This window comes from Muntiacus reevesi, chromosome X, assembly GCF_963930625.1.
Source record: "Muntiacus reevesi chromosome X, mMunRee1.1, whole genome shotgun sequence".
In the NCBI taxonomy this organism is placed as follows: Eukaryota; Metazoa; Chordata; class Mammalia; order Artiodactyla; family Cervidae; genus Muntiacus; species Muntiacus reevesi.
The window spans coordinates 133143359-133164905 of record NC_089271.1 but is presented as its reverse complement, the minus strand read 5'-3'; the positions used below and the strand labels follow the sequence as shown (position 1 = coordinate 133164905).

The following is a 21547-nucleotide window of genomic DNA, read 5'->3' as shown; positions in this document are numbered from 1 at the left end:
TTCTCTACTTGGTTGTTCAGTACTTCTTTCAAGTCAGATGCTCTTTGGTGGATATGTGATACTAAAACCTTTATATTTTGTGCCCACTTGTACATGTATCTATATCTAAGTATGTCAGACATTCTTCTTCTTCTTTTTTAGTTCTTGGCTGTGCTGGGTTTTTGTTGCTGTGCTCAGGCTTTCTCTAGTTGTGGAGAATGGGGGCTACTCTCTAGTTGTGATGTGCAGGCTTCTCATTGTGGTCGCTTCTCTTGTTGCAGAGCATGGACTCTAGAGCAGGTGGCCTTCAGTAGTTGTGGCACACAGGCTCTAGAGTGTGGCTTAGTAGTCGTGGCACACTGGCTTCAGTAGTTATTGCCCCACAGGATGTGGAATTTTCCCAGATCAAGGACGGAACCTGTGTCTCGTGCATTGGCAGGCAGATTCATAACCACTGGATCACCTGGGAAGTCCTTTCAGACATTCTTATCTCCAGTCTTCCGCCTTTTTTCTTTCAGACTACTGATCATTTGGATATAGTTTAACCTCAAACCACTTCTATTTCCACACGAAGTGAATGACCAAACACAATGCCCAAAGCTCTGCCAATTGGGAGACTTTTTCTTCACCACTGTCTTTCAAAAGCATTCTGATTGAAAGTAAAATATAATAGTCATCCATATACCCATATATAGGGCTGCCTTGTTTGTAAACCAATTTGAGGCCTTTTTTTGCCTTCTTCAGCTGGTCATATGGTAATCCCCTAACAGTGAACTGAGGGAGGGAGAGGTACCAATGTAACCATGGTTCTGTGCTTGGAGGTCTGGGTTGGCCACTTATGGGTGCATGCTGGTCCTCTTTGTTTGACCCCTGATATACTATTTCTGTCTTATAAAGGACTGTTGCTAGACCCACTCCAACATTTGATTTGGAAGGTCTAAAGGACTCATGTTAGCAGGGGTCAGTTCTAGCCACGTAGCCAAGCATTCCATTTCCTAGTAGAACACTTGGGCCTGGTAGAACAGTAGGAACTGCTTTTCAAGAGTTTTTGCCCTTACTTCAGGACCTCAGAGCCCTGGGTTTTCCCACTAGGGATTGCCACAAATGCCACATGGCATCTTTCTTCACAATTAATACTTCATGCATCATAGGATCTACTTGATATGGCTCAGGTAGAAAGGCTTTTGGCCCCCAAACCTGGACCAGCTACAGTCTTTTTGTGCTCTGGGCCCTTCTCAAAGCTGATAGCATGTCATACAACTCAGCACTCCCTTCTGGGCTTCCCGTGTGGCTCAGTTGTTAAAGAATTCACCTGCGATGAGGGAGACCTGGGTTCGATCCCTGGGTTGGCAAGATCCTCTGGAGAAGGGAAAGGCTACCCACTCTAGTATTCTGGTCTAGAAAATCCCATGGACTTTGGGTCGCAAAGAGTCAGATACAACCGAGCGACTTTCACTTCACTTCAGCATAGGATGAGAGTAATATTTCAAGGCATATGCTACCTCCAGAACTCAAAGAGGTTTTGGGCCTCCTTTTGATGTGGTAGGAGGTAAAAGTTGCCAGCATATGCCTTTTACTTTAGAGGGGATATATTGGCCTGTGCTGTGCTTAGTCGCTCAGTCGTGTCCAACTCTTTGCGACCCCATGGACTGTAGCCTGCCAGGCTCCTCTGTCCATGGAGATTCTCCAGGCAAAAATACTGGAGTGGGTTGCCATGCCCTCCTCCAGGGGAACTTCCCAACCCAGGGATCAAACCCTGAGCATTTCCAAAAATTGTGTGGATGTGTCAGGTTCCTAAAATTTTGCAGGTTTCTCTCTCACCATCTGGAGCATATATGTTGTATCAAGGCCTCTAGCATGCTAGCCACTTTTTGTTCACCCAGCCTAAACAGCATAATAGCATCAAGGAAATGGATCTATAGGATGTTCTTATGGGATATCCATATTATCTAGAACTCTTACTACATTACCATATGTAAATAGATAGCCAACAGGAATTTGCTGTATTGCTCAGTAAGCTCAAACAGGGGCTCTGTATCAACCTAGAGGGGTGGGATGGAGAGGGAAATGGGAGGGAGTTTCAAAAGGGAGGGGATATATGTATACTTATGGCTGATTCATGTTGAGGTTTGACAGAAAACAACAAAATTCTGTAAAGCAATTATCCTTCAATTAAAAAAAAACTATGTATGGCTATACATGTAGATATATTATGATTAAATGTATAAAGGTACATTGTTTCCACTCAAAGAGAAAATGGACAGTTTGCAATTGAGACAGAAAAGAATGCATTTTCTCAAATCATACCATGTAAATGAGGTATTATTGATCTTCTCTAGAAAAATACCACATACTACATGGCAGCTATAATTGGAACTATTACTTGGGTGACCTGTGGTTGTTTACTGATATTATCAAATATCTATCCAGTCTTAAGTAGGAACTGAAAAAGATAAACTGGAGACATTCATTGTTCCAGACCAGGAAACTCCTACAATCTAACAGGGTCATGTCAAAAATACATAGGGTCAAGTAAAAGGGCTCCCACTAGCTAAAGCTGTAAAAAATCAGAGCATCAAAAATGCTTGAAATTGATTAAAACATATCAGTTTTAAGTATGCTTAGAGTGCTATTTTACAAACGAAGACTTCATTGGTCAACAATTTATGTTGTTACAATATCAACTCATTATTCTGAACATTGATACAGTTTTAAAAAAATCTACCCATTAGCCTGTCTTTCTTGTATAAACTGCATTTTAGAGTAATCAAATAGTCAAAAGGGAAATTCTTCCTTTTATAAAAATTCTAGCTAATAAATGCAGAAGGAATGACAAGATCAGAAAATCACAAATTTGCAAGCTCTAATGAAATAACAGATTTAGGCAAAACTACCCAATATATGCCAGAACCAGTCGGTGAAAGCTGAAGGAGGGAAATTTATATTGGGGAGACCAGATTGACACCATCTAAGCACATTAATCAAGCTTCACATCTTTAAAAATGAGAAATACAAATGTTATGTACCTCACAATAGTATGTAATAAGAAGCACACAACAGCACCTCTGAAGTGTTGTGTCAAAGAAAATCGATAATGAATTGAAATAGAAACTAATCATAACTAGGAATTCACAGGAAACAGAGAAGGATTAGAATAATAAATTAATAGGCTAAACTTTGAAAGGCATATTAAGCTTTGCATATTACCATTGAGAACACATATTCAGTTCAAATGCAAATATGATATTTCAACTGTACTTTTTAAATAGGTAACTCAAACTCTTCAATGTAGCTGAAATTATAGTAGTTGGCTTATGGTCATAGAGGGTTATGACCACAGTACAAAAAAAACTGGAAATTAATGAGTATCAAAGAACCACAAAACAAGCAACATTGAAAAAAGTTGCAAGTTGATCTTTAGAAAATATGGAGTCAAAAAACAAATCAAAAGTTTCAGTTTGTGTTATTAGAAAATAATGGCAATAAGTTTTATGATACAACAAAACATATATATTCAGAAGATTTTGGTATAATTAAATTCCTTTGTTATAAAACAGGAAACTATACATAAATTACCTAAACTTTAAATAAAGTAGAAAAACAATAAAATAAAATGTCACCCACTGTATCAATTCCAAACTCTTCTTAGAATTTCAAATCAATTCATAATTTATCAAACAATGAACAGGCAAACAAGTAAGCAGAAGGTGTTGTACTGTGAAGAGTTTTAGCAGACATCCTTTTATATAAATAGCTAAAAGTTGCAAGAAAGTAAGTGAGGCGGGAGGGATTAGGGGCTGGCAATACAAAAAGAAAACCTGAAAAAAATTATACAAGTAGAAGTCAAGCTTCAGCTGCTCATGGTGAGGTACTGCGAGGAGAAAGGTCCTCTGCTTTTTTTTTTTCTTTTTTAAGATTTTTTTTTTTTTTTTTTTTTGGCTGTGGTAGGTCTTTGTTGCTGCATGCAGGCTTTCTCTAGTTGTGGTAAGTGGGAACTCCTCTTCATTGTGGTGTCTTCTCTTTGTTGTGGATCACTGGCTGTAGAGTGCTGGCTTCCATAATTGCAACATGTGGGCTCAGTAGTTGCGGCTCGCTGACTCCAGAGCACTGGTTCAGTAGTTGTGGCACATGGGCTTAGTTGCTCCACGGCACGTGAGATCTTCCCGGAGCAAAGATCAACTGGGTATTCCTTGCACTGCAAGGCGGATTCTTAACCACTTGGCCACCATGATATCCCCATCTGCTTTTTTAAGTGACTTGGATTTTAAAAATTACTTCTTGAGGTCAGGAGAGAAAATCTTGGAACTGAGGAAGACAGAATTTAGGACTAAAATCCATGAAGAAAGCTAAAACAATTGAAGGACTACCTTGTTTTGAGAGCAGAAGAGAAAAAAAAAATCTACCTGCAAATAATATATCTGCAAGTAAAGTATATGTATCCAGAATATACAAAAACTCAAAATTGAGTAATAAAAAAATAAACACCCCAGTGAACAAATGGAAAAATATTTGAACACTTTACTAAGTAAGATGTTTGGAAGATGAGCATATACAAAGATATTTAACATCATTATCATTAGGGAAATGGAAATCAAATCCAGAATGAGATTCTAGCTTCACATGTATTAAAATGGATAAAATTAAAAAGACTAACCATACAAACTATTGGAGAGAGTTGGAGAGACAAGAACTCTCATACACTCTGTGGGAAAACGGTTTGGTAGTTTCTTAAAAGTTAAATATGCACCATGGTTTCCTTGGTAGTCCAGTGGCTAAGACTGCTCCCAATGCAGGGGACCTAGTTTCTATCCCTGGTCATGGAACTAGACCTCACATACCGCAACTAAGAATTAGCATACTGCAACTAAAAGAGTCTGCGTGCCACAACTAAGACCTGACACATCCAAATAAATAAATATTTCTTTTAAAAAAAGTTAAACATACACCTATTAAATGATCCAGCTGTTCTAATGCCAGATATTTATGTAAGAAGAAAATATATGCCTATGCAAAGACTTGTCCATGAATATTTATAATAACATTATTTGTGATAGCTCAAACTGGAAACAACCCAAATATCTCATCAATAGGTGAACACATTAACTGTAGTCCATCCATTCCATGGAATACTTCTGAGCAATAAAAAGGAATGAAGATATACTACAATATGGCATTCATAATAACATGGGTGGATCTCAAAATTATGATGCTCAATGATAAGAAGCCAGACAAAAAGAGAGTTAATACTGAATTAGTCCATTTATGTAAAATTTGAGAAAATGAAAATTAATCTATAGTAGCAGAAGGCAGATCAATGGAGGTAAGAACAGGGACATACTGGAGGAAAATATTACAAAAATATACAAAGAGTCTTTGAGGGTAGAAAAGATGTTCATTGTCTTGACTGTGGTAATGGTTTCTTGAGTGTAAACATACACCATATGTTCTGACTAAATGAATATTGTTTAGGTATACATTGGCAATCAAACTATAAAAGAAAGCAAGGAGACTATTAATACAAAAGTCTGATGAGAGGTGAACATGCACAGGCCTTCAGGAATGCTGGAAAATTTCTGTTTCTTGACCTGTGGTAGTTTCTTGGATGTTCATTTTCTAACTGTTCCTTAAACTGTAAATGTGTATTTCATGCACTTTTCTATGAAACATTGATTTATGTTTAATTTCACAATAAAAACAAAATAATAAGCAATGATTAATAAAAATTGGTGAATATTATTAAATATTAAATTTAAATAACTCTTGAGAATATAAAAAATTTGTGAAAGTTTAAAAGCAGATTAGGATAAAAGGTAGCTAACAGTTATCTAAACCTTGGAATGCTTTGATTTTTTTTTCTCTATTTAAACTTATTGCCTAGGGAATCTCATCAAGGCTTCTGATACCTGTAGTTTACTTCTCCCTTAATTTCCAGACATATATATCCAAATGCCCACTCACATTGTTACTTGAAAGTCAAAAAGACATCTAAAAATAATGTCCTAACATCATATTGACAAAATTTTAGAAACATTTCTACTAAATGATGAATGACATAATATTACCTATTTTCAATGCTGTTATTTAACAACATGGAGCTTCTAGTTAATGAAATAAAATAAGAAAGAAATGAGAAAGGAGCAAGAAAGGGAAAGAGAGGAGAAGAGGCATAAAGGAATGATAATAAGGAGAAAGACAATGATTTGGAGGTAAACTGATTACATAATAATGTAACTGAGCTGGACCCTCCAGGTCAGTCTCATCTGTCTAGTGTTGGGTGTCATGTGGTCAACCATTCCCGTAAGTCTAGGGTAGGAATCTTTCCCTCCCTAGTAGGATGAAAAGGAGATTAAAGCAGCATCTCAAGCCACCTGGAGTTATTCCAGGTTATTCCTGTACTCTTTTAACTTGCAGAAATGGTTGATTCTTTGTCTGGACAGTGAAAATGCAGAGTAAACCTCGAGCATTTTGTAGTACCAGTAAGAAAATATTCTTTTGCATTTTAAAAAAGAACCACACAACTGAAGTTTTTTGGTTTGGTTGGTTTTTGTTTTTCCCCACAGAATATTGCAGTTTCCAAAGTTGTAGCCAGAGTAATTCTCCATCCACCCTAATTGGTTTTCCTTAAAGTGAAAGTGAAAGTGTTAGTTGTTCAGTCCTGTCGACTCTTTGCGACCCCATAGATTGCAGCTGCCAAGTTCCTCTGTCCATGGGATTCTCCAGGCAAGAATCCTGGAGTGGATAGCCATTCCCTTCTCCAGGGGATCTTCCTGATCCAGGGATTGAACCCGGGTCTCCCGCATTGCAGGCAGATTCTTTACTGTCTTAGCCACCAGGGAAGCCTTACCTTAGTTTACTTATAATTCTAAAAGTAATTTTGCAACCATAATACTAAGTCCTAGCTTCCAAGTATGTACCAGACTTTGTCTTTGCATGGAGTCTACTAACAATTGTGTTTATAACACAACATTAGAAATTTCCTGTGTTCTTCCATTAAATTGCCAGAACCTCCACATATGTTGCTTCCGCATGGAGGACTCTGTTATGCTCCTCAATAAATCACATAAAGTCACATGCAGGATGAAGTCCAGGGTATCGACGAGACCCCAGCGGGGACGATCCTTTACCATGCTTTTTTAGACATCGAAATCTTCGCCATGAACCGGAAAATAAGCAAAATCAAACAAGGCCTGGGTTTGAAATTCGGCCAAGCTGGTGTACACGGGTGCATAGACCTTGCAACTACTCCCGTCCCCTCCCTAAGCCTGGTTGGGGGATGGGGGGGGACACTCCTCCAGTCCTGCCTAGCCCACTGCCACCTGCGCGACAGCCTGGATGATGCAGGTTGAAGGGTATGGAGAGAAGGCAGGGGACAAGGCAGCAAGGAGGGGACGGTGGGACCTGCTTTGTTGCAAGTCGTTGAGGGAAAGGCGCCAGTTCCCCATGGTGTCTTGCCGCTCCGCCGCCTGCAACCCACAAAAGTGCAGAGGGGCCAGAGCAGCATCCTGTGTCATCCCTAAGGCTGCCAAGTTTTATCCAGCACGTGCCAGGTACCTGGCACCGTGTGGGGACACGAGACATCCCAGGGGGCCTCCCCAATTTCCTAAGAGAGCTGCAGTCAGAAGCCTAGGCTCCAAGCAAACCGAGCTTTATAGAGAATTACACAACCGGAAGTGGCCAAGCTGGGTGGGACCCCAGGTCAGCCTGTCTCTGCGCAGAGCCCAGAGCTCACTCCGTGAACTGCTTCAAGCAAGGAAAAGCCTACCTCTGTCAAGAACAGGGCCCCAGGCCTAAGCATTGCATGGGCCAAGTACCCACTGGGCAGCCGCCAGGATGGCCACATACGCATTTCACAGGTGAGGAGACTGAGCCTCCATACCTTATCCACCATCACAGAGTTGAAATCCAGGCCTTCTGACTCCAAATCCATCCCAGATGTTATAACAGGAGTGACCAAATCCAGCTTGTTGCCTGTTTTTGTTCAGCCCATTAGCTGAAACTAGCTTTTGCATTTTTCAATGGTTGGGAAAACTTTTTTAAGTAATACTATTTCATGCACATGAAAATTATAGGAAATTCAAATTTCAGTGTCCATAGTTTTTTGGAGAAGGAAATGGCAACCCATTCCAATATTCTTGCCTTGAAAATCCCATGGACAGAAGTGCCTGGCGGGCTATGGTCCATGGGGTTGCAAAGGATTCAGACACCACTTAGCAACTGAACAACAACAACATATACAGTGCAATCCTCATTTAACTAGCTACAGACTCTGCAAGCAGCAGTTACTCCCCGGGAAGCTGGAACTCATAGCAGGAAACAAAAGAGAGCCTGAGCATAACTACTTCAAAGATGCATGTTTGAAACTTTCAAACAGGAAGAGCTACCTGAAGCACTTTGAGCAACTTTGCATTTGTTAATTGCATCCAAAAAGTCAGCAAGTCAAGGATAGTCTTTCCAGCTTAAAACAAACATTCTATTCTATTCTATTCTATTTTTAGTTTGTCTATTTTTTTTATCTGGGACTGATGACTGGAGATATATATCTCAAAATAAAATTCCATCATATAAATGAATACTAGCACATAATGAAAAGCAACTATTGTATAACAAAACATAACATAAAAACATTAATTTTGTGAGAATGGTGGGGTCACAGGCATTATTTTTCTCTAACTACTTTTAATAATGGACTTATATGTTATTAAATGTGATTAAAAACACAATTATAAAAACATAAAAATGTGTACTTCAGTGAAAGTTCTTCCCTTAAAACTGTTATTTTAGAAAAATACACACTTTCCAACAATTATGTTGTACCTCCAAGATCCTTGTAGAATTCTGTTCTGAAAAGTGTCTTTGGAGTAAGTTTATAAGCCCCATAAGAAATAAAATGTCACTATTTTAATAGTCGCAACCTATTTGTTTAAATGAAAATCATGTTCCCTAGTTTAATCACCAACAGCTTATTCACAGCTTTGGCTCCAAATTTTGGCTGCTTCTAAAAAATAATAGAAGTTCCACACAAATTGTGTTACCACTCAGTCTATTTAAATAACCTCAAGCAGACTTGGTAAGTAATTTCACCTAGCTTCTAAGATCATTGGAGAAGGAAATGGCAACCCACTCCAGTACTCTTGCCTGGAAGATTCCATGGACTGAAGAGTCTGGTAGGCTATACAGTCCATGGGGTCGCAAAGAGTCGGACACGACTGAGTGACTTCACTTTCACTTTCTTTCTTTCTAAGATCATCCAAGTTTCCCTTATCTTCTGGTGTCTAAAAATCTGCATACCATTGTCCTGTTAATCATCACATCCAAGCCTGGGCTTCCCTGGTGGCTCAGCTGTTAAAGAATCTGCCTGCAATGCAGGAGACCCGGGTTTGATTCCTGGGTCAGGAAGATCCCCTGGAGAAGGGATAAGTTACCCACTCCAGTATTCTCGGGCTTCCCTGGTGGCTCAGCTGGTAAAGAATCTGCTCACAATGCAGGAGACCTGGGTTCAATCCCTGTGTTGGGAAGATCCCTTGGAGAAAGGAACGGCTGCCCACTCCAGTATTCTGGCCTGGAGAATGCCATGGACTGTATATCCATGGAATTGCAAAGAGTTGGACATGACTGAATGGCTTTCACTTTCAAGACTGGACCACTTTCCTTCCTAATGTACCATGGTAAAAAGGAAGCTCACCTTCACTTTCCAAGAATATGAGTTCATTAAAACTGAGATAGTTACAAGTTATTAATCTTTCCTCAACCCTTAGCATAGTGCTTGACACATAGTATATGTTGATTAAAGGTTTAATCTAAAAGTCAATAATTGTGTGAATGAATGATTAGATTGATCTCCACCATTATCAAGAGCTCAAAATGAGGGTTGTCTAAATGAGCATCGTAAAGGATCATCCCCACTGGGGTCTTGTATCTACCCCGGGACTTCATCCTGTATGTGCCTTTATGTGATTTACCAAGAAACATAACAGAGCTCTCCATGCAGAAGCAACTTATGTAGGGGATCTGGCACTTAATGGAACGACACAGGAAATTCATAATATTATGTTATAAACACAATTGTTAGTAGACTCCTTGCAAAGAAAAAGTCTGGTACATACTTGGAAGCTAGAACTTAATATTATGGTTACAAAATTCTTTTCAGAAACACAGAAGTCTATTTTGTTATCCCATTGGTATAATGGTCACTTACCCAAACTAAATGAAAAATTTTTACTATGTTTTACAATGTAAAATTTCACTTGTATTGTTTAATTTTATTTTTCTCACAGCCTCTGAGGTAGTTACTTTTGCTATTCTATGTGAAAGATAATGAAACTAAAAATATGGGATGATCATGTAAACCTCACTGTTAATATGGGGTAGAAGGGGGTTTCAACCAAGCCTCTTTCTGTGTGTACAAAGAGATCTCTTCTGCTACTCCAGCTACCCAAAACAATGGGCAGTCACCTTCCAAGCAAACCGGATGGCTCTCTGTTAGCAAGATAGATTTCAATATTCATGTCCCCGAATCCAAAATATCAGTAAGGACCCTTACTCACTAGTTTTCTTTGGAAGTCTTCAGAGTTGAGGGATCTCTTTATTTTAGGTCCTTCATTCCCCTTCTACTTTCATCCCTAACAGGCACTGTGAGGACACAATTCATATGAATAATATTCACATTCAAAGTTTTGCCCTTGATCTGGTTTGTATTAGGGATAAGAAAGCAAGAAGGTGCATTAAGTCTCTCCTGGTGTTTCCAAAAGTGAGAGTCTGGCTGCTTGCTGCTCAAAAGCCAATAAACAGACAAGCTTGGTGGAAAGGAAAGTTTGCTCTATTTTGGAGGCCTGAAATCTCAGAGAGAGGGCAGACTCCTGTCCAAAGGCTGGCTCCCCCTCTCCCCATTGACAATCAGCGGGCAAGAGCTTTTATAGGCAGAGGGAGGGGGCTACATGAGAAACAGCAGTAATCTTGAAATTAGTCATTGGTGGTCTGATCGGCATCATCTTGGTTGTTTTAGGTATATTTAACCTTCAGTTCTGGGGTTGGTTCATTTCCGTTTCTTTGAGGCCAGTTCTCGGAATTGTGGCAGCTTATGTCATGGCTACAATCTGGTATCATGTAGTTAATTAACTTCTTCCACCTGATGACAGCTGATGAGATATGGCTCAGAATATTATCTATGGTCCTTGAGAAGGAACTAAAGGTCCTTGACTATACTTAATAACTACCTTATTATTATTTGGTCTCCTTTGACTGTTTTCCTTTGTTTTTGCAAAAGGCAGGCTGAGGACATGGTGGGCAAGGACCATAGGATCCTGCTACGTTTCACTAGGATGACCAACCATTTGGTTTGCGTGGGACTGAGCGATTTCCCAGGACATGAGACTTTCAGTGCTAAAACTGGGACAATCCCAGGCCATCCAGGATGGCTGATAACCACCATCCACATACAAACCCAGGAATCTGAACCAGATTGCAAATGTCTCAAAGGCTGCAGCTATGTCATATAGGCCTACTTCAGCACCCAGTTTGTATTATTTGGTCAAAAGGTGGAAGAATGTAAAAGGTTTTGGAATAGCCAGTGGGAATTTGCTGTATGATGCAGGGAACTCAAACCAATGATCTTTGACAACCTAGAGGGGTGGGATGGGGTGGGAGGTGGGAGGAGTTTCAAGAGGAAGAGGATATATGTATACTTATGACTGATTCACATTGATGTGTAGCAGAAACCAACACAATATTGTAAAGCAATTATCCTCTAATTACAAATAATTTTTTAAAAAGGCTTTGGAGAACATTAACTATTCACCAATTGTCAAAAGTAAATTCTTGCAGTCTAACTGATTACCCGGGAGGATGGGTCTGAAAACAAACAGGCCATAGATGATGCTACTCAGATTCTGTCTTATCGCTCTTGGAGTTATTAAGGACCGCAGTGATCTATCCACATTGACCATGCATGCACTGAATATTTATTATATACTAAATTCCTGATAAGCAAAAAAGGAGAAATCTCTGTCCTCAAGGAACTTGTGGTCTATGATGGAACGCATATAAATAAACAGTCTCCAATGTATTGTAAAGAATACAGCAATAAAAATATGCACAAATGACAGTGGCAGCACAGGGTAATATTTCTCCATGAGGTGGAGGAAATCTCAGAGATCATAGAAGATAATGTGGAAATGGTGCAGAATAGTGCACTATTTCAGCAGAATAGTGCAGAATCAGCATTCCAGAGAAGGATCAGGATGTGCAAAGATAGAGGAACATGCCATTCATGGCGTATGTGCAGGAAATTAGAAGCTCTCTGATATTTACAGAGCATAAAATACATGAGTGGGAGCAGTTTCAGAAAGAGAAAAAGCTGAAGATATTTGTGGGATCAGATCACAAAGTATCTGCTAAGCTTATCATGCTCATTGAAGGTTTTCAAATAGGGGAGAGACAGGTTCAGATTTACCTTTAAGGAAAATCAGGGTGCAGGATGGAAAGATGACAAGGGCCAGGTTAAAGCAAGTGAAGGGGATCAGGACAGAGCTGAGTTAATTAATGAGAGAGAATAACATTTATTTTTCACATTATACTATCAACTTTTTATTTCACATGAAGTTATTAATTATGCATGTGTGCTAAGTTGCTTCAGTTGTGTCCAATGCTTTATGAGCCTATGGACCAAAACCTGCCAGATTCCTCTGTCTATGGGATTCTCCAGGCAAGAATACTGGAGTAGGTTGCTATGCCCTCCTCCAGGGAATCTTCCCCACCCAGGAATCGAACCCACATCTCTTATGTCTCCTGCATTTACCACTAGTGCTCCCTGAAAGCCCATTATTAATTATACCCTCCATTATATATATACAATTAATAATAACTTAGTAGCTTGAAAAAATATGAAGCAAATTTAAAATATGACAATTATATTAAATATCTTCATAAATTACAGATAAATTTTAGCAGTAGAGCATGAAGATGTATACGTTTTTCCAGTTTAATTTTTGAAATATTTTTTAAAACTATGGAACTCATTTTTGTCAACATTTTTGATTGTTATTTACAAATGCACATTTAAGAATAAAATGTACTTTTGTCTTCCTGTCAGCCAGAAACACATTTATTTTTTTAAATGTATTGGAGCTTCTGTTTTCAGCCCAGAGATGTAGAGATATGCCTTCCATTATATATATATGTGTGTGTGTATATATATGTGTGTATATATACACACACACATGGGCTTCCCAGGTGACTCAGTGGTAAAAAATCTGCCTGCCAATGCAGGAGATGTAGGAGATGTGGGTTCAGTCCCTGGGTTGGGAAGATCCCCTGGAGAAGGAAATGGCAACCCACTCCAGTATTCTTGCCTGGGAAATCCCATAGCCAGAGGAGCCTGATGGGTTACAGTCCTTGGGTCACAAAGAGTCAGACACGACTGAGCATGTGGGAGAATGAGTAGGTAGATATATATATTGCACACAACATGTATGATAAATAAAATACTCCTGATAAACTGCCTGAATGCCAGTTTCTGGATACAGTAGAAAATTCATCAAGTTAATTCCCAATTTAGGAGCACTGTCTAGAGAGCCAACCAGGTTCTCCCACTGACTCTTTGCTCACCTTTTTAAAAATTCTAAACTTCCTTCACAGAATGTGTTTCCTCTTTCTTCCTATAAAAGACTAGTGCAAATGTTAACTTCCCCATAAAACTTTCCCCATCGTTTCATCTCAAATAAATCATTCCCTCCTTTGTACTCTTAAAACACTTTTTCTCAATTCTTATAATAGATTCATCTATGAATCCTCACAGACCCTAGAAAGAACTCAGATAATTTCAATGAGCAATTAATGCATGTCATTTATATACATTCATTTTTAATGAACATTATGCGGGATATAAAGTAGTTCTTCTGCAGATCTCAGTTGCAGGTGAGATGCTGCTTTAAGAATTAAAAACCTTATTTACATCCACAAATAATAAATTCGGTAAATAAATTTTAAAATTTCAACACTTCAGTATACCTTGTATTCATTACACATGATGATATGATGATATACTGCCTTAGTAATTGGCATAGAAACTTGTCTATTACTTAGTGTTATTTAGAAAATTGAATCATAAAATTGTATGTATAATACTGTTAAGTGCACAATTTATAGCATTCATTATAATATTTACTAGTACATATGTATAATTCTGGCAGAATAGATGCCAAAATACAGCATTCACTTTGCCCAAGTAGCTGATTTATAGATACTTTTTACATATTCTTCATATTTTTCTATGTGTGTGAATAAATGTGTCTTTTAATTCATGTAACATACATGCTGAGAAGAATGCTTTTCTATCTAGTTCTCAATCGAGATGTCCCATGACTTTCTTTCCTTTTTTGTCTTAATTCACAACATTCTTCTATTCACATGGTAAATTTTTCAACAAAGCAAAGAGTATACAATATAAGAGAGATCTCCCTACTACCCTGGACACCCAGATTCTTAAATTCTTTCCCTATGGCAGGGGTCCCCAACCAGGATCCCCCTCCAGGATCTAATGCCTGATGATCTGAGGTGGAGTTGATATAATAATAATAATAATAGAAATACAGTGCACAATAAATGATATGTGCTTGACTCATCCTGAAACCACCCACACCCCAGTCCGTGGAAAGAGTATCTTCCACAAAACTGGTCCCTGGTGCCAAAAACATTGGGGACTGCTGCCCTAGAGGCACTCACTACTAACAGGGTCTTTTATACTTTCATATAAAAGTGGTATCTGTTTTTCTTTTACACAAATTAGAGCATACTTTTCACACTGTTCAGTATTCTTCTTTGGCACAGGTAATCATATACAGGCATACATATACAGGTATTTCAGGTTCAGTTCCAGACTACCTCAATAAAGTGAATATTGCAATAAAGAGTCAAGTAAGTCACATAAGTCCCAGTGTGTATAGCAGTTATGTTTAGACTATATTGTACTGTGGTCTATTAATAGCATGTCTTAAGAAGGAATGCATATATCTTAATGGAAAAGTTCTTTATTGCTAAAAATGCTAATCATCATCTGAGTCTCCAGCAAGTCACAATCTTTTTGCAACAGTAATATCAAAGATTACTGATAGTAATACCTGTGATTACTGATCACAGATCACCATAACAAATGTAATAATGATTTTTTAAAAGTTAAAAATATTGTGAAAATTACCAAAATGTGACACAGAGACACAAAGTGATAAATTCAGTTCAGTCCAGTTCAGTCGTTCAGTCATGCCTGACTCTGTGACCCCATGGACTGCAGCACGCCAGGCTTCCCTGTCCATCACCAACTCCTGGAGCTTGCTCAAACTCATGTCCATCGAGTTGGTGATGCCATCCAACCATCTCATCCTCTCTCATCCCCTTCTCCTCCTGCCCTCAATCTTTCCCAGCATCAGGGTCTTTTCTAATGAGTCAGCCCTTGGCATCAGGTGGCCAAAGTATTGGAGTTGCAGCTTCAGCATCGGTCCTTCCAATGAATATTCAGGACTGATTTCCTTTAGGATTGACTGGTCTGATTTCCTTGCAGTGAGAAATTACTGTTGTGGAAAATGGCTCGATAGACTGGCTCCCCTCAGTTACCACAAACCTTTAACTTGTATAAAGCAGTATCTTCAAAGTACAACAAAGCAAAGTGCAATAAACGAGGTATGCATGTAGCTGAGGAACTTTTTATTAGGTACATATAAATCAGGCACATTCTTTGAATAGCTTAACAATGTACAGAATTTATTCAAACATTTACCTGAATGAAAGGCATGAAGAGTGTTTCTACGTTTGCTATTATGAACATATTTCTTCAGTAAAGATCCTTGTAATATCTGAGTAATATAGCTAATAGATCAAAGAATATGTGTGTTTTTAATTTTGATAAATTTTGCTAAATGTTTGTAATTTGTCCTCCAAACTAATTTCTTCAACCAGCAATAGAAAAGAGTGCCTGTTAGCTCACAGCATCCTCTACTCTGGGTAGGTGACTGTTCTTCTCTGTGTGATTAGATACTCAGATCTTTAGCAATGTCATAAGAGAAATAATATTGTGTACTTGTTTTCATTTAGGTTTTTATAAAGTATGAGTGTGATTTAACATCCTTCCATATTTACAAGTCATTTATATATTTTTTCTGTGATTTGCCTGTTTGTGCACTTTATGTATCCATACTTTGGTTTGTCTTTTTCTTACTTAGAAAGATCTGAAAAATCTAGCTCCTTCTTTATGTGTTGTAAATATATTTTTCAGCTCTCATTTATCATTTGACTCTTCTAAGATGTTTTTTGCTGAGACAATTTGTAAATTTTTCATGTCTTTAAATGTATCAGTCATTTTCCTTAAAGCTTCTGAGTCCTGTGTGTTGCTTTAGGAAGGTTTTAACCAGTTCATGGATATTAACATTAACCATATTTTCTTCTAAGAAACAGTTTCCAAATCTATTCTTTATGTGTAAAGCTGTAAGCTATCTGGCATTTATTTTTAAGAGTGAATTAAGAATCCAGGTTTATCTCTTTTTCTCTCAAAATAGGTAGCCAGTTTTCCTAATGTTATTTATTGAACAATTTATCTTCTCCACATTTAAAAAGATACCCTATCATATACTAAATTCCTATATTTATTTGGTTCTAATTTTGGACTTTGTTCTGTGTCCTTGGTCTGACTGTTCATGTACCAAACACTTATTTACCATGCCTGCACAATACATGTTAATATCTGGTTAAGTGAGACCCCTCTTGTTGCTTTTCTTTTTCAGGAATTTCTTTGGCCACTCTGTTTTTAATTTATATATTAAAAGATAAGGTTATTGTGACAAATGGCAAAATTTCATTTTTTATGCCTGAATAATACATACATATATATATATATATATATATATATATATATATATATATATATATATCATCTTCTTTATCTATTTATGTCAGTGGACACTTTGGTTGCTTCCATATTCTTGGCAATTGTAAATAATGCTGCAATGAAAATTGAGGTTTGTATATCTTTTCAAATTAATTTTTTCATTTTCTTCAAATAAATACCCAGGAGTGTGATTGCTAGATCACATGGTAGTTCTAGGACTTTCCTGGTAGGTCAGCTGGTAAAGAATCCACCTGCATTGCAAGGAGACCCTGGTTCAATTCCTGGGTCGGGAAGATTCCCTGGAGAAGGGATAGGCTACCCACTCCAGTATTCTTAGGCTTCTCTGGTGGCTCAGACAGTAAAGAATCTGCCTGCAGTGCAGGAGACTTGGGTTCAGTCCCTGTGTTGGAAAGTTCCCCTGGAGGAGGGCATGGTAATCCACTCCAGTCTTCTTGCCTGGAGCATCTCCATGGACAGAGGAGCCTGGTGGGCTACAGTCCATGGGGTCACAAAGAGTCAGACAGGACTGAGCAGACTAAGCACGGTAGAGCACATGGTAGTTCTATTTTTAATTTTTTGGGGAAACTCCATACTGTTTTCCACGATGGCTGCACCAATTTACATTCCCACCAACAATGTACTACGATTCCCTTTTTTCCATATGCTATGAACTCTTGATATTTCTTGTCTTTTTGATGATAATCATTCTGACAGGTATGAAATGGTATCTTGCTGTGATTTCAATTTGCTTTTTCCTAATGATTAGTGGTGTTGAGCATCTTTTCTTTTTTTTTATTTTTATTTATTTATTTTTTAACAAGAAAATGTTTTAATTGTAAAACTAACTTGAGGGAGGGGAGGGCGGGGCTGTGCTGAGGGGCCAGGAACCTGGATTCTTCAAGCGGTGGTTCTGTCCCCAGAGCCACCCCGCAGGCCAAGGACCGTCTGTCCCCAGATGGGGGCTAGAGTGTTATAAAATGGCAATATAAATAGACTTCTAGAAAAGAGGAGGCTGTCCAGGTGCAGTAGTCATGTTCTGCAGAGGCTGGGGGTGGGTGGGAAGCCCCGCCCCCTGGATCCCAGGTCCAGCCACACAGAGGGGTGCGGGGGGAGGGAAAAGGCCACTCTTCAGACATTCATGATCGACCCCTGCAAAGGCTCGGGGGGAGGGGCTGCGTGTCAGGCGAGGTCTCAGACACCCCCACTTGCAGGCTGGAGGACACCAGAACTGGACCTTCCACATGCACACACGGGCACGCGCACCCGTGCGCGTGCGCGCACGCACACACACGCGCGCGCGCGCACACACACACACACACACACACACACACACACACACACACTCACACACACTCACACCTTTCGTAGTGTTGTCTCCACCCCCGGCGGCCCCCACGGCAGATTTCCAGTGATGGGAGGCCGCCTGCCCTTCCTGGAAACAGGAAAACCCCGGGGATGGGCCTGTCCCAGAGGGTGGGGGGGGGGGGGGGTCTTGGGAGCCTCACTTGCTCCCAGGAGTCCCTGTGTTTCTTTCAAAGTCACAAAATCAAAACCGGAGTTCAGTAGTAGGGTCCCGCACACCCCCCGGCAAGGAGGGTGGCGCCACACGGAGTGTCTCCGGGGCTGGGAGGAGCGGGGGCCGGCCCCCCACTGGCCTCTGACCGGGCAGGGGTGACCCAGGGGGCTCTTTGGTTCAGGGGTGGGGGTGGTGCCCAGCCTCATCGGGTGCGGTTCTGACGCATGAGGGGCACGATGCTGGCGGGCGGGCCCGCTTTGGCCAGGAACGGGTGTTTGAGCAGCTCGGCCACCGTGGCCCGCTGGGCCGGGTCACGCACCAGCAGGCGGTCCAGGAAGCCCTTCAGGGACGGTGACACCTTGTGCAGGTTCTTCAGTCGGGGCGGCAGGTTGTCCCGGATCATCTTCATGGCTTTGAGGAGTGGCTCATTGAAGTAAGGGGGCTCCCCATCCACCATCTCGATCACCATCACCCCCAGAGACCAGATGTCCACCTCTGGCCCATAGGGCAGGCGGGAGATGAGCTCCGGGGCCATCCAGTAGGGCTTGCCCACCAGGGACTTCCTCCGTGGCACCTCCTTGCTCACCTGGGCGCAGAACCCGAAGTCTGACAGCTTCACCCTGCCGTCGTGGGTCAGCAGGATGGAGTCGCTCTTGATGTCCCGGTAGATGACCCCCTGGGCGTGGAGCACAGACAGGGCCTGCAGCACGGCCAGGCACACGGCGGCGATCTGCTCCTCGTTCATCCTGGTGTGCGTGACGACGTCGGTGAGGGCGCCTCCCTCCAGGAACTCCATCACCACCCAGAGCTCGTCGCCGACCAGGTAGCTGTTGTACATCTCCACCATGTTCTCATGCTGGTAGTCCCTCGTGATCACCACCTCATTGAAGAGCAGCTCCCGCCGCTGCTGCTTGCGCAGGTCCATCTTCTTGACGGCCACCAGCCTGCCGGAGCTGCGCACGGTGGCTATGCACACGATGCCGGTGGAGCCCTCACCGATCTTGATGAAGTTGTCCAGGTAGGATCGGGGGTCCACCACCAGCTGCAGGGCAGCCTGGAACTGCTCGTGGGACACTCGCTGGGGTTCCCGCTGTGGTGAGCGGGGGCCGGGGGGCCCAGGGGCAGGGGGCACGGCGGGGGCGGCAAGGGCGCAGGCTGGAGGGGCCAGCTGGGGCTCAGAGGCGTGGGGGCCCATCACTCCAGGGCTGGGGGCGCCATGGGCTCGGGCAGGAGGCCGGGAGGAGGACGACTGGGGGACAGCCAGGCCCCCCACCGATGGCCCGTTGGGGGCCATGTTGTGAGGCTCCCCCTGGGTGCCCCGGGATGGGTGGTCCGTGTCGGCCCGCGGGTACGTGTTAAAGGGCCAGCCAGCCGCCACTTTTGCCCCGCTGGCTAGACTGGCGGGTTGGTGGGGGGTCCCGACGTCAGGCCCAGAGAGGGGGCGCTTGTCCCGGGAGGACTCCTGGGGCCCTCCTGAGCCCTCCCTGGAAGACTTGGGCCTCTTGTCTGGCCCCGCCCGCCGCCTGTCACCACTGCCACCACCCGCCTCGCTGTGACCGGCCCCCCGGCCTTGGCCGCCCGCCTTCTCTGGGCCCCTTCTGGCCATGGCGGCCTGCTCCGTGGGCATCCCTTTTCCTGGCGGGCACGGGCGGGTGGCGGCGGGCTGTCTCTCCGCAGGGAGTTGGAGTGCGTCACCGACATGTTCTGCAGCGTGAGGGCCCCATCCTTGGTGCCTTTGCTGCCCCGCACGATGGTCTTGGGGGCCCCAGGCTGGATGGAGGTGATGCAGACGGGGTTGATGAGGGGCTTGGGCTGGCAAGCCGACTCCTCGATCAGGCTCTGCCACTGGCGGGGCAGCCCTGTGAACTTCTGCTCATGCTGGTCGAAGCCCGTGTGCACGCAGTGCTCGAAGTTAGAGGGCGGCGCCGAGATCTCAACCCGCTTCTTCTTCTTCCCGAACATGGCGCCAGGCTCTCTGCGTGGAGAGGGTGTAGACTGAGGCTCCGGCCGGCAGGCCTGCTTTGTGGCTGGCTGTGCTAGAAGTGCCCTTGGGCGGGTGATGTCTCCTCTTGGGGCTTCGGGTTACTCATCGGCTTGGCACCGCAGTCGCTCGCGGCCTGGCCGCTCGGCCCGGAACTCGGCGCTCTCCCGCTGCCCTCAGCTCTCTGGCGCCGCCGCCGCCACGGCCACTGCCGCCGCCATGTTGAATCCCCAACGAACATCCAGGGCTTTCCCCCCTCGCCGCCCACCAGTCCCCATAGCCTGAGCATCTTTTCATGTGCCTATTGGCCAGTTTTCCTAATGTTATTTATTGAACAATTTATCTTTTCCACATTTAAAAAGATACCCTATCGTATATTAAATTCACATATTTATTTGGGTCTATTTTTGGACTCTCTTCTATTTCATTGATCTGTCGTTCACGTACCAAACACTTATTTACCATGCCTGCATAGTACATTTTAATGTATATCTTCTTTGGAAAAATGTTTATTCAGGTCCTCTGCCCATTTTGTAGTAAGATTATTATTTTTATATTTAATTGTTTTGCCATTTGACAATATGGATGGACCTGGAGAGTATTATGCTTAGTGAAATAAGTATGACATATAAAGACAAATACTGTATGTTTTCACTTATATGTGAATCTAAAAAAAAAAAAGCAAATGAACAAGTATAACAAAACAGAAACAGATTCATAGATAAAGAGAACAAACTAGTGGTTGACAGAGAACAGATGGATAGAGGAATTGGTGAAAAAGCTAAAGGGGCTAAATGATACAAACCTCCAGTTATAAAATAAATAAGTCATGAGGAGGTAATATACAGCACAGGGTATATAGTCAATAAATTGTAACAATTTTTATTGTACAAAATCTATAAAAATATTGAATCACTATGTTATATACCTAAAACTAATATAATATTGTAAGTCAGCTATTAAAAAGAAAGTTAATACCTGGGACTATTCCTGGTGGTCCAGTGGTTAGGACTCTGTGCTTCCACTGCAGGGGGTGCAAGTTTGATCCCTGGTCACAGGACTAAGATCCCACATGCCACACAGCGTGGCCAAAAAAGTAAAAGGTCAATGCCTACTTTCTTGATTCTCAGGTGCTCAACGTTTTAGTCACCTCCATTTCATCTTGTTGGGGAGGGACGGAGTCCTACTGTAGTGTTTCAAG

General features: G+C 41.8%; 1 pseudogene; it reads right to left on the bottom strand.

Annotated features, from left to right (window-relative positions):
* Positions 1-18408: 18408 nt before the first annotated feature.
* Positions 18409-20575, bottom strand: LOC136153703 (serine/threonine-protein kinase PAK 4 pseudogene; annotated as a pseudogene).
* Positions 20576-21547: the final 972 nt, after the last annotated feature.